Source organism: Bidens hawaiensis, unplaced genomic scaffold (assembly GCF_021521415.1).
Source record: "Bidens hawaiensis isolate Kalapana, Puna unplaced genomic scaffold, B.hawaiensis_p1.1 tig00010600_1, whole genome shotgun sequence".
Lineage (NCBI taxonomy): Eukaryota > Viridiplantae > Streptophyta > Magnoliopsida > Asterales > Asteraceae > Bidens > Bidens hawaiensis.
Window position 1 is genome coordinate 111,097 of NW_027491813.1, and position 15,038 is coordinate 126,134.

At 38.0% G+C, this 15,038-nt stretch overlaps 2 pseudogenes across 1 annotated transcript; both read right to left on the bottom strand.

Annotated features, from left to right (window-relative positions):
* Positions 1-1,463: 1,463 nt before the first annotated feature.
* Positions 1,464-2,345, bottom strand: LOC143535759 (fasciclin-like arabinogalactan protein 13 pseudogene; annotated as a pseudogene).
* Positions 2,346-7,375: 5,030 nt separating this feature from the next.
* LOC143535752 (7-deoxyloganetic acid glucosyltransferase-like) lies at positions 7,376-14,712 on the bottom strand (annotated as a pseudogene). Its single transcript, XR_013135757.1, has 2 exons — positions 14,210-14,712; positions 7,376-8,364 (listed from the first exon to the last, which is right to left on the bottom strand). The product of XR_013135757.1 is annotated as a 7-deoxyloganetic acid glucosyltransferase-like (transcript).
* Positions 14,713-15,038: the final 326 nt, after the last annotated feature.

The following is a 15,038-nucleotide window of genomic DNA, read 5'->3' on the forward strand; positions in this document are numbered from 1 at the left end:
AAAGAAAACAGCCTGCTTTTGTTCAACCAGGTAAATTAAGATTGTAATTTTATATAAAGTCTCTTTTTATGTCATTCGTTCAACTGAAAAAACATATGTTGTTTGATGTTCTATAATTGTGTTTTCTTGATTTTGTTAAAGCTTGAGACATTATTAAAGAATATAGATCTTTGGTAAATAAGTTCTTTGACCATAACACTGTCTTTTGGTTTACAAGTACAGTTATCTGATAAATATATATGAACATTAGCTCAATGTAATACTAAAAAAATTAATCAAACAGAAAAGAGTTTAATATCAAGTTTATAACCAATAATGTCTATATAAACATAGGAATGAATGAATATATGTCAATTGTGTTGTTGTGTTAGACAAATTTATAAATTTTACTTTTACGTTTACTTGCATATTATATATGTGGATTATGAAAAGTGATAAAGTTTTGTTGTCCAAATCATAGTATATGTGATCTCCTTCTTTTTCCTTTTTCTTTTTCCTTTTTTTTTCTTTTTAGTAAATTATTTTACCAATATGTTTTATTAATTTCCAGGTCTTATACTCCACCTATGTTGAAGCATTCCTTATAGTTTGTGGTTTTTTTATCTGAGTATTTACTTTTTATTGTAGAAAAAGTTTAATTCTTTTGTAATATTTTCTATTTGTTGAATGTTGAATTTTGTATTTGAATTAAAATAACTATGTAATGTTTTATAATTTAAGTACAATTTTTTGTTTTTTAAATAAATATGTTGTGTATGTTTATATATAGTTTGTTGATATGTTTTTCAACACGGGGTTTTTTGCACATCTTAAGTTGGAAATGGAAGTGAGTTTGAAGGTTAAATTGTTAGCCGAATGTGTTAACTATGAAAGTGATTTTGATGATTTTCTCGAAAATTTGGAGTCCGATAATGAAGTGTAACGTAATATATATGTGGTTTAGATATTGTTGTTAGATTTAATACAAGTAGTATATTCTTAACACCTTTTTAGACTTGCTAATAAGTATATTTTAGAACTTTAGATTTTATTGGTTCTATATAACAACTTTAGTAATGTTTAAATGTTAGTAATTATTAAACATGTTATTATGTTAACTTTATATGTTATTCAATATGCTATGGTTTTTGTAAATATTCAGGTGTTTTAGGAGAAGGGAGTTTCTTTTGGTATAATTTTTGAAGATGTTCATGATGGTTTAATATCAAAGAACATGGTTAGTTATTTTGTTAATGTGTTTTGGTGGTTTGGTTTAAATTAACTTTTTGTAATTTTGAACTTTTAATATAATGACAATGTAAATGTATAACATTTTGGTACGAAACGTTGAAGAGTATTATGTTTCTTTAAATTGTTTTTTAACTTGATTATGTTTTAATGACATGTTATTCCACTCATGTGTAACACGGACTATACCCTAGTAGTGATAACTAGTTAACACATCCTTAAAAACCATCAAACAATCACCGTAAGGCCATGCAAAACAACACAAAGCCACCAAAACCCATCCCAATCCCTATCCTTCCACCTCCATTCTTGGACGGCGAAACCGCTGGCAAACTTGGTGCCGAACTCGGTGCCATAGCTTCAGCTTTCCCACCCGGCAAACTCGGTGGTATCGCTTCAGGTTTTCTTGTCGGTGAACTCGGTGCCATAGGTCCAAGTTTCTCGGCTGGCAAATTCGGTGCCATTGCTTCAGGTTTTCCTGCCTGCGAACTCGGTGCCTTAGCTCCATGTTTCCACGTAGGCGAACTCGGAGGCTTAGCTCCAGCGGGTGTTGGAGAACTAGAAGACCCATCCGGCAACGGATCTTGATCACTAAACTCCAATGGAATCAACACCTGATCAACAGCGTACACCGCAAACGGGTAATCCTTTCTCAACGCCTTATTAACCTTTGCCTCCACAGCTCCGGTGGACACATGCACCTGGTTGGCCCTACCGGTGAAATTCAAACCCAAGACTCCTTGGTCACCAGCTGCCTGGGTGGGTACTGGGTTGCTGACATGATCAACAAGGTCTTCCATGGTGTAGAACTTTGGGAGGATATGGTACAATACGAGTTTCATTTTCTTTACCTCCGAAAGGCCGTTAATGGTGCCGGCTGGGAGGTTATGGAAGGCGTTGTCGGTGGGGGCGAACAAGGTCATGCCTTGGTTGGAGTTGCTGAGCTGGTCTTGGAGTTGGTCGAGGATGCGGGTTTGGTTGAGGAGGCGGAGGAAGAATGTGAATTGGTCGCCACGGATGAGGATGTCGGTGAGGTCGATAGGGGCCGGTGCGGAAAGGGTGGATGGGAGGAGGAAGAGGAGGGTGGTGAGCGTTAGGAGAACAGAAGTGGTAGCCATATTGGTGGTGATGAAGGTGGTGGAGATCATTACGAGGTTGTTATATATATATGGGGTGGGATGTGTGTTGAATGAGTTGACTTTATGATACAAGAGGAACATGCATGATGCATGTAGGCTGGCATATATCATGTGTTAAGATTCAACAACTTAAGATTATAATACAAGAGTTGACTTTAGTCAATCTTGTTTTGTTTTATCTCAACTTGCAACCATCTTTTGACTATTTATGTTTGGAACAACTAGATAAGGAACACAAAGTGATCTGGTAATAAATAAAACTAGATCTTAATCTTGCTAACAACACGCAATTCTCAATTTAATGCCATATTGTTTAAAAATGACTATTTATGGGTTAAGATGTAAAATTATAGCTAGCTAATTTAATTTTCAAACGGTAGCTTAACTAATGATTCATCACACGGTTGTTTAAAGGATATAATACTAAGGTTATGTTTGTTTTTGCTTATAAGTTCTGTAAGGAGCCTAAATCTGCGGACGCGCAGACATAAACTCTTGAAGACTGTTTGTTTTAAAAAAAAAAGATCTGAAAATTGTTTTTATTATCTTAAAAAATAAGCTTTTTTCACCATCTTCACATATTTCACACTTCTTAACAACATACTAAGTACCAACACCCAATGTCTACCACCACCACCATCCACCTTCCGCCGCCGCCACCACCTCCACCCCCACCATCCACCGTCCGCCGCCACCACCACCACCCACCGTCCGCCACCACCACCATCAATCACCCACCACCACTACCGTCCATCACCACCACCACCCCCGTCGGCCACAACCACCGTCCACTACCACCATCCACCACCACCACCCACCGTCCGTCGCCACCACCACCCGGCACCACCCACCGTCCGCCGCCACCACCATCCACCGCCACCACACCGTCACCACCACCAACACCCGCCACAACCATCCACCACCACCATAGTTCACCACCCACCACCACCGTTCATCACCACCACCACCCATTGTCGGCCACCATCACGGTCCACCACCCACCACCACAACCGTCCATCACCACCACCCACCATTCACCGCCTACCACAATCGTCTACCACCACTCCCTTCCATAGTTCATACACCACTACCAATTATTTTAGCAGTCTACAAACGCTAAATGACTTTTATCTACTTTAATATATATGATAGGTAACTTATTTTCAGCTTATGTAGACGATATCCAGTTTATAAAACAAACAGTATTATATTTTTTGATTGCAGACCTTCAGACCACATCTTCAATTGCAGACATTAAATCAGATGAAATCAGATTGCAGACAATTTTCGTCTTTAAAAACAAACAACACCTAAATCAAAACCCCTACTTTTCAACTAGTATTCCTCGAAAGACCGTTTAAATTTGTATTGACGTATTAAGTCTGGGGTTGATGTAGTACGTAATGAGCGAACATATTTAAACTAATCTCATTTGAATTGGTATATACCTTTTTGTCATGTAAATAATAATATTCTTGTTTAAAATGTTGGGTTATTTTTGCCCATGAAAAAACCCGACAACAATCTTAACCTTCATGGGATTTATTATCTATATTATTATTATTATGTTTTAGTTAAAAAAAAAAAAAAACCTCCCGTATGAGTTTTACAACAAAAGTGGTGTTTTGGGTTTGGGCCTATGTGGGCTTCTGCCTTCACGTGAGAAACAAGAAAACAACACAAAGTTATAAACGTTTTTATTGTGATGCTAATTATTAAGCCGAAAACACAAGATAATAATTGTGAGGTTTTATTCCTTGGTCGACACAGCAAGCAGAGAAGGTTTTCTTTGGTGCTCCAAGGTTTTGGTATTTTCTTGAAGATAAGAGACGTGCCAAAGGTCGATTCATTCTCTTGTTGATGATACCTCTTACTCGTTTCTTTTGTAGTTTGGTTCCATATACTTGATGTTAGTTTGTACCAAGTATATGATGATTTGTGTATGCCTCTAGTTTTACTTAGAGAAGACTTTGTATTGCTATTATTGGTGATAGTGGATTTGAAGCGAATCTAGTAGTCCCGTGGTTTTTACTTGGTTATGGAGTGGCAAAGATGTTTCGTATCGTCATTTGCGGGTCTTTGGATGCAAAGCATTTGTGCATATTCCCGAATATGAAAGATCAAAGGTTGATGTGAAGTCCAGACAATGTATATTCCTTGGTTATGGGCAAGATGAGTTTGGATACAGGCTATATGATCTGGTTTTAAAGAAGCTTGTAAGAAGTCGTGATGTTGTATTTGTGGAAGACGAGAGTTTGAAAGATATTGAGAATACACAGGTAGTTCCTCAGTATACTGATGATCTCATTGATTTGGATCCTATCCCTACTCGGCAATCTGACCCACATCACGAAGATGGTATTCAAAATGACGAACAACATGGTACCGATAATGTTGATAATCAAGAGCCACTAGAGTTGGATGAAGATATTCATCCCGAGTTACTAGTAGATATGCCTGTATTTGTCCCACTCAGGCGGTCTTCGAGAGACCTTCAACCTTCTACTCGTTATTCGACTGGTGAGTACGTCTTACTCACTGATGGGGGAGAGCTCGAGTATTATAAAGAGGCCATGGAACATAAGCATAAAAGAGAGTGGTTTGAAGCCATGCAAGATTAGATGAATTTCTTGTATGATAACAATACCTTTGAGTTGGTGAAATTGCCTAAGGGCAAAAGAGCTTTGAAGAACAAGTGGGTCTACAAATTAAAGACTGAAGAACATACCTCACGGCCTAGGTACAAGGCAAGATTGGTGGTCAAATGGTTCAGTCAAAGAGAAGGTATTGATTTTGATGAGATTTTTTCTTCAGTTGTGAAGATGAGTTCCATCAGGGTAATCATTGGTTTAGCTGCTAGTCTTGATTTTGAGGTTGAGCAAATGGATGTCAAGACAACATTCCTTCATGGTGATTTGGATAAAGAAATCTATATGGAGCAACCTGAAGGTTTTCAGGTTAAAGGTAAAGAAGATTATGTTTGTAAACTTCAGAAAAGTCTTTATGGGTTGAAGCAAGCACCGAGACAGTGGTACAAGAAGTTTGAGTCAGTTATGGGGAAGCAAGGCTACCGAAAGACTGCGTCTGATCACTGTGTTTTCTTTAAGAGGTTTGGTGATGATGATTTTATCATTTTATTGCTTTATATTGATGATATGTTGATTGTTGGCAAGAATGTAGAAAGAATTGTTCAACTGAAGAAAGAGTTAAGCAAGTCGTTTTCTATGAAAGACTTGGGGCCAACTAAGAATATTCTTGGCATTCGGATTACTAGAGATAGAGCTTCAAAGAAGTTGCACATGTCACAAGAGCAATGCATTGAAAAGGTGCTTAGCAGATTCAAGATGTCTAAAGTTAATGTGGTTAGTACACCTTTTACTCCCAACTTTAAGTTAACAGAAAAAGATTGTCCTACCTTTGAAAAAGATATTGAATAGATGGATGGTGTTCCATATGCATCAGCGATTGGAAGCTTGATGTATGCAATGGTATGTAAACGGCCTAATATTTCTCATGCAGTTGGTGTTGTTAGTTGGTTCTTGTCAAATCCGGGTAACAAGCATTGGGAAGCAGTTAAGTGGATTCTTAGATATTTACAAGGCACTTCCAAATTGGGTATAACAATTGGAAATGGGGAGCGGATGCTTGTTGGTTACACGGATTCTGATATGGCAGGAAATAAGGACAACATGAAATCCACTTCTGGATATTTGATGTTATTTGTAGGGGGGGCCGTGTCATGGCAGTCAAGACTGCAAAAGTGTGTTGCTTTGTCTGCTACTGAGGCAGAGTATATGGCAGCAACAGAAGCATGCAAAGAATTATTATGGTTGAAAAGAATTATGCAAAAGTTTGGCTTTATGCAACAGCGCTATGTGGTTCTTTGTGATAATCAAAGTGTCATTCACCTTGCTAAGAACTCTATGTATCATAAGAGAACAAAACATATTGATGTGAGGTATCATTGGATTAGTGATGCTATTGAAGACAAGTTGTTTGAACTTGATAAAGTTCACACCGATGATAATTGTTCCGATATGTTAACCAAAGCTTTGGCAAAGGAGAAGCTGAAGATATGTTGTTTGCTCGCCGGGTGGTGAGTCTTTCTCATAGACAAAAGGGGGAGATTTGTTGGGTTATTTTTGCCCATGAGAAAACTTGACAACAATTTTAACCTTCATGGGATTTATTATCTATATTATTATTATTATTATTATTATGTTTTAGTTAAAAAACAAAAAAAAACAAACAAACCTCCCGTATGAGTTTTACAACAAAAGTGGTGTTTTGGGTTTGGGCCTATGTGGGCTTCTGCCTTCACGTGAGAAACAAGAAAACAACACAAAGTTATAAACGTTTTTTTTTGTGATGCTAATTATTAAGCCGAAAACAAGATGATAATTTTGAGGTTTTATTCCTTGGTCGACATAGCAAGTAGAGAAGGTTTTCTTTGGTGCTCCAAGGTTTCGGTATTTTCATGAAGATAAGAGACGTGCCAAATATCGATTCATTCTCTCGTTAGTGATACCTCTTACTCGTTTCTTTTGTAGTTTGGTTCCATATACTTGATGTTAGTTTGTACCAAGTATATGATGATTTGTGTATGCTTCTAGTTTTACCTAGAGAATACTTTGTATTGCTATTATTGGTGATAGTGGATTTGAAGCGAATCTAGTAGTCCCGTGGCTTTTACTCTCGCCTTGAGAGGTTTTCCACGCTAAAATTTTTGTGTCATTATTTACTTTTAGATTACCTATTTGTTTGCATTCTCATTGGTTCATTCGGGTCGGGCAAAAGTTTAGCCAAACGAATATTAATTCCGCACTTTTTTTGTTTACCGTTCGTGGCCAGGTGGTCGTTTTTCCCAATATAAAAACCTACCCAACTTAAACTAAAAATCTATTTCAGTTGTTGAAAAACTGAATTCAAACACCAAAAAATTGAATCAAGACGATGTAGTTTAACTGGAACTAGAAAGTTATAACTAACATTATTATTGATCCTGCCATTTGTTAATCATGAATGAACCCCTAAAACCATTTAAACCACTAAAACAAGGACTACAATGAACTTACTGTTTTAATGAGCCGGTTCAAATCCAAAACTGAAGATCCATTTTCAGCTACACTTTGGCTTCCCAACTCAGCCAACCTCCTTGTTGACTCGGCGAACTCACTTCTCACATCTATAACATCTCTCACTGCCTTCTCGACTATAACTCGATCGCAAGTATCTTTTATGTCAATACCAATCCTCCAAACCTCGCTCACAAACCGACTGTTCACTTGCTGGTCCACGTTTTGTGGCCAACAAATCATCGGGACTCCCTCCATTATACTCTCAATCGTTGAGTTCCATCCACTATGTGTTAAAAATCCTCCAATTGCTGAATGAGCAAGAACCGCCTCTTGTGGTACCCATGTCGTGATGAATCCCCTTTGCTTGGTTTCATCCACTAGATGTTTTGGAACTTGATCATCATCATACGATCCGCTAACTGAACCCGGTCGTTGAACCCACAAGAAAGGCTTTCCACTATTCACCAAACCATGCCAAAACTCAAAGAACTGGTCCACGGTCATCGTTGCCATGCTTCCAATGCTAACATAAATGACCGATCTTGTTACTTGTCTGTCTAGCCACGAGAGACAAGTAATATTTTCCTCCCATAAACTGTTTGAAACATTAGATTGAGGTGTTTGAGTCGTTGGTACCTCTGGTTCTTTATTGAGACGAGACTTGTACAAAGTGTGTATCAGGCCTATGCAATAAATGTTTGGGCAAAGTGTTCGCATGTGAACCAATACTGGTTCATCTAAGGCTTGAAATGTGTTAAGAATGAGACCGTGAGCTCGAGGAACACATCGAGCTTCTTTCAATATGATCTCTGTAACAGGATTATCTAGATCATCAAGGCGATAAAAGCTTGGAAGATCTCGACGCCTTAGAAAGGTTTCTGCGCCCGGAACGTTTTTTATCATGGCATCCAAGTCCTTACCTGAATCAATCAATTAACATTACTTAAACAAGTCTGGTGTTAAACTTGATAATTATATATAACGTACCAAAATCATGTATCAAACTTATAAATTAAATATTTTTATGCATCGGGTATTTTTGTAAGGTTTTTCTTCTAAATTATTTTAAAAACTATTATTGCTAAAAATATATGGATCCATTAACAGCAGTCTCACTAACAATTGTTCAGTTTGAGAAATGTCATTTATTATTAAGCACTCGATCTTGCCCTATTTACACATAGGTATTTATTCACATCAAATTGGTACATGTTCAAATATTAGAAAATGGAAATAGCGATTTTTAGAGCATCTGTAACGGGGCGTTTACCCACCCATATACACCTCTTAAGAGTATAGGGCGTTGCCCACTTGGTCTTCAAGCCCATGACCGTTTCCAATTCCTATCCCACCAAAAGCCACTTTCACTAGGCTTCATAAAACCGATTTCTCCATGGATAATTAACCCAAATGTACCGAAGTAAGGCCTAGCTCCACTCCAAATACCGTTATTAATAACTAACCACATTCATCCACGCTTGTTTCTGTATCCTTTTATCTAAATAAATATTTAAATTAATATGAAACGATTACAGGTCTAAATCCGAAAACATCACTTCTTACGTGACAAGAAAAATGGGCTTTTTAAACCCGCCACTACATGTATCTTTATGCACTTATGTGTAGATTTTAGAAGTGTATAACGTACTGTATATTGACACTCATATAAAATAAATAAAACATGAAACATTTTACATTATATACTGCTTAAAACAAGAATTTTAATATGTACATTTATCGGTACGTTTGTCTGTTACATTTTTTTTTAACTTAATATATGTATCTATCCCCTATATATAAATTGAAAAAAATATATATTATATGTATCGAAGAGTAAGCTCACCGGTGAACGGAACTTCGCCGGCTGCGATGAGCTTAGGGAGGAACAAATACGTCCAAATTGCACACGGGCTGACAGTATCGTAAAATAATAAAGGAACCTTAACCTCCTCCGCCACACCAAGCGCAAACGAAAACACTCCGTCCGGTATAACAACCGTCACCGGAAAATCAGACTCCGTACTAAAACATCCAGAAACCATCATCTCTCTAAAACCGGCTCCGTCACCCTTTTCATTCCATCAAATACCTCCATAATCCGTTCGCCGGAGCGCGGGTGATCGTCCGGGAGTCCGTCGGCGATAGTCCGGAAACGGAAGTTATTGTAGCGGCTGAAGCGGGTGAGGATATTGGTGTGACGGAGGAGAGTGCGGTGGATGTGATCGGTGTTGAGGAAGGCGACCGAGATGCCGGAGATACAGAGGAGCTCTGCTAGTTTGAGCATGCAGTTGACCGGACATTGCATTGGTAAAGGGAATATTAATGCATGTGGAGTCGGAGGCATAGTGACGGTTTTTCGCAAAGTTTTAAGACTGAATTACAAATTTTGTCCTTTACAAAAAGCCAAGTTAATGTCCTTTTTTTTAGTTTCTTTGCATGCGGTGTCCTTTAAACATTTTTTTCCTACACGTTATGTCCTTTACGCCAACTGGATTAGAAAAACTCAGTTAAATACCCTCACGTGAGGCACATGTGAGGGCATTTTTGTCTTTTCGTCTATACCTGCAAAAAGTTTATATAAGGCTGAGGGGTGCGGAGCGCGAGAAGGGGCGCGAAAGCCCTTCCGCTCGCGCCCCGGGGCGCGAGCACCACACCACCGAGGCGCGAGAGGGGCGCGAGAGGGGCGCGAGCGCGGAAAAAGAGGCAGGCGCGGATGGGCTAGCGGCTGGGAATGGCGTGAAGGAGGCTTGGGATGCGTGAATAGAGCCGTTGGGCTCGTTTTTTATTAAAAAAAAAAAATTATTTTTCTCTATATATATCTATATCAAATACAAGTTTTAATATTTAATAAAGATTAATATTTTTATGCATAGGGGATAACTTATTATTTTTTATATAATATATAATTAGATGAATGTTATCTTGAATTGTTTTTTATTAGACAAAACCGACCCTAAATTTCTTTTTAAACGTTTTACCCACTGTTGACAAACGTGTATTTAAATAAAACTAAAAATGCTGGTGATTATATTATAACAAATAATAAGTTAACTCGTTTTTTATTAAAAAAAATTAAAGTTAACTTTAATTTTTTTTTTAGATATTAATGTGTTTTTTTAATTAATGTGTGTTTTTTAAATAATTTATGAGTTTTTTTAATAATACGTTTTTTTAATACATTTATAAAAAAATAAAAAAAAAACCGCTCGCGCCCCCTCTCGCGCCCCTCCACACCATGTCCCGGGGCGCGAGCACCACTACCAACACCCATCTTATCAAGTTTCTCTCTCTGTCACACGTCACAATATTATTAGCTGGCGCCCCCACTCGCGCCCCCTCTCGCGCCCCCCACACCCCTCAGCCTAACAATATCTATTTCTTTCAGAACTCATCCACCACCACCAAACCCACCATCAACACCCACCTTCACACCACCATTCAACCTCCAGCAACCACCACCGCCGCCCACCAACCTCCCCTCCAAAACCCAACTTTATTATCATCATCCAAACTCAAATTCAACAGCAATTTCAAAGCTTTTTCTCTTGCAAAGCACCAATCTTTACACATTTCAAAACCGCCGTAACAGCACCAGACCCGTCAATCGTTTACGAAGCTCAAAATCCCGCTTCGATAACCCACAAAGCTGATCAATTGAATCAAGTTTGACCTCCGTTGAGGACGAATTAGCCGTCAATTTGGAAATTAGGGTTTCTAGGTGTTCTTGATTTGGGTTTAATTAGCCGCCACTCACCACTGTTAACGTCTTTCACTGGCTCGCAAACTCTCTCTTATCCATAACTTTCGCCGCAAAAACCGCCGGCATATCACAAGAACTATTAATACTCATAATAGAGCGACGATCGGGGATCTGTATATGATAAACCGCCGGCAAAAACCACTGTAAAAAACCATCGTCTTTCACCGGAGATCTCTAAATGATAAACTAGAACCGGGTTTAAAACTGGAATGAATGGAGTGTTTGAAAGTGGTTGTTGTCCAGGTGGTTTCGGAGCTGGAGCTAGTGTTGCGGTTGATGTCGGTGGTGGTGGTGGAGTTGAAGCTGATGCTTTGGAGTTCGTCGGAGATGTCATCGGCGGTCCATGGCGGTTCCATTGCCGGAGATAGAGTGAAAGGTGTGGGAACAGGTGAGGATGAAATTGGTTTTGCCGGAAGAGGCTGACCCATTAGAAGTTATTAATAAATAATATGATATATACAAAAAGACAAAAATGCCCTCACATGCGCCTCACGTGAGGGTATTTAACTGTGTTTTTCTAACCCAGTTAGCGTAAAGAACATAACGTGTAGGAAAATAATGTTTAAAGGACACCACCTGCAAAGAAATTAAAAAAAAGACACGAACCAAAATTTGATTTTTTTTAAAGGACAAAATTTGTAATTATGTCAAGTTTTAATAAAGAGTTAAGAGAGTGTACTGATTTGAGCATTGGGTTGATGTTGCAGCAGGTTCAATGTTTTTAACATTGAAAGACGTCTAACAATATTTTATTTTTTCTGGAAGTCGTTTGACGTCTCTTTCACGGGTTTCAATTGCTTTTGTCTACCTAACACATGAAAAATCCAAACCACATGCCTAATCGCTAGTTGGTATCTTATCTCGAGTAGACTAGACGTGGATGAATTGCTATTTGTTTAAAACTGAAAATTTTATATAAAATTTAGTATACAAGTGTATATTTGAATATTATTGATATATTACAATCCTCATAATCACGATTAATTGCTATTTTACCCATCACCCGACTAGCACATAGCGGTTGTCCATCATGCAAGATTGCAATCGACTTTACCCATCACCCGTCACTTTGTTTCCAACAGACTATATTGGAACATCGCATTCATTTTATGTTGCATATATATATACAAGTTACATAGAAAACTATATTGTTTGTACATAGACTATTTTTATTATATTTTATAAATCAATAATATATAAACAAGTACGAATCGGCTGGTTTACATCTCTAACTAATTGTTTATCTATAAATAAGTTTTTATTATTAGTTATAAAAGTTAAACGTATTTTTTGTTCTAAACCTACAGAAATAGAAAGGAAAAACCATTTAATTATAAGATAAACTATAAAGGACCACAGAAAGAAAAAACTAGTTTAAACGATAAGATACATGTGTGTAATATATGGCATCGTCCAAGTTATCGCATTAACGACGCATATTTGTACCACAAAGGATAAAAGGGCATATGTAGAGTGGTATAACCCCCTAGAATGGTAAAAAAATGTACAAGCACATTTAATGACTTGTATTGCATACACATGGGAGTTTACGCTAATGTAGAGTAGACTTAACCACTCAGGCGTCATTCGAGGCATCTCACATATATAACATCGTAAGCTTTAGGACGGTTCCTATTCCCACACATGAGTAAGCTTGCGAGATTCCAAAAAATGTGACTAGGTTAACGATATCTCATCTTGGTTGTTTTCATAGGTAACATGTTAATTTAGATGTAGCAGGTTTAGGCATAGAAGATCCCCAATAATCTTACACTTCATTCTATTGTAACAAGATTTTCTTACCACACCTGACACTTTTATCACCTCAAACCCCCTAGAGCAGTTGCTTACCTTTGCACCATTTTTATAATCCCTCGAGTACCAATCCTAGGTCTAGTTTAATCTCATTTCACTGCCTTCTCTCAGTTCTTAGCCTTAGATTTTCACTAGTTATTGTCAATTATATATCTCAAGTGCCAAGTTCTTAACAAATAATATGAAATTCAAGTTGCCACCAAAAACCAAAAGCCTTCTAATGTTGGGGCGTTGATGGCTCGAGCGACCTTAATGACCACGTGAAGCTTTTCAATGGGGCAATCGAAGCGGAGCATTGGTCAATTCATGTTTGGTGCCTTATGTTTATCGGCACCTTTCCAACAGTCTCCCCTAATGGAAGTATACCACTTCAAAGGAGTTTTGATAGAGATTCTTGGCTAATTTTATGCAAAAATAAACTATGCACTATGGTTTACTATAACTTTACAAAAGCAAGACGGGACTCTTTGGGTGTTCATGAGTGTTACAAGCTAGAAGCCCTCAATATCAGTGGGGCTGGCCTGGCGAATGAATAACATCATTGGGTAATTTCACACCACCGCATGTTAGTGCCCAAAGAAAATTATCGGCATGCATTACAACTTTTGTGGTGAACAAGTGCCTAGTAGGATGTCCTTCCTTTCGGGTTTACGTGTTGGCAAATTGAATAAATGAATCCTTACGAGGATTACATATACTTTTGTCAAATACATCAACCCAAACACGGAAACAATTAAGCTCATGTTGTGTTTGGGTCAATCCGTTTAGTGTTTATTTCTGAATATAATTAATATGTGCTGACTCAGTAACAACTTGAGCATCCAATGAGTTCATCTTAAACAAACATTTTCAAAACTGATGGTCTTTGTAATTATTTTCATTCCTTATTTCTCATCCCAAGTTAACAAAAACTATATATTTAGCTCAAAATTAGAGACGAAAATCTATGAAATGTTTGGGTTAACCCGTTTACTAAACTAGTCACGTTGAGATCAATCACTTTATCAAGCGAGTCGTGTTAGGTTGACTCTTTTAATAAACGAGTTATATTAGTCAATTCACCGTTTCGTTGCATTTTGCCTTAAAACAAAATACACCAAAAGCAATATTAAAATATCTTGTCTAATTTTGCAGTTATTATTTGAATCAAAACACTTTCGCGGTAAAAAAATAGAAAAGAGTAAGCTCACCGTTGAACGGAACTTCGCCGGCTCCGATGAGGTTAGGAAGACACAAATACGTCCAAAGCGCGCACGGACTCACCGTCTCAAAATAAATAACTGGAACCCAATCTCCTCCGCCACATCAAGCGCAAACGAAAACGAGGCGTCCGGAATGATAACCGTCACCGGAGACTCAGATTCAGAACTAAAGCATCCAGAAACCATCATCTCTCTAAACACCGGCTCCGTAACAGTTTTCATTCCCTCAGAAACCTCCATAATCCGATCGAAGGACCGTGGGTGATCGTCCGGGAGTCCGTCGGAGATTGTATGGAACCGGAAGTTATTGTAGCGGCTGAATCGGGTGAAGAGATCGGTGTGGCGGAGGAGAGTGCGGTGGATGTGATCGGTGTTGAGGAAGGTGACGGAGATGCCGGAGATACAGAGGAACTCTGCTAGTTTCAGCATGCAGTTGACTGGACCTTGCATTGGTATAGGGAATATTAAGGCGTGGGGAGTCCGAGACATATTCGGCTCGGTTGGATAAATAGTGTAAATTTTATTGTTCGAGTATCTATCAATTGGATCTATAAATTTTTCGGTCGAATTTGAAGTGTGTAATGGAAGGAGGTTTGACAATCGGGTGTTTATGATTTGTTGGACATTTGAAGAAGATAATGTTAGTTTATTTTTTGTTAATTTGAATATTGTGAAGAGTGGTTTTTAAGTCTCTTTCACCGTTTCGAATGGTTTGTCTACGTGTAAATAGTTTAAGTGAATATCGACCCTTATGTTATAAATTAATTTGGGATGCTGAACGACTAATTAAATATAGTGTGTATCAACTTATATTTAA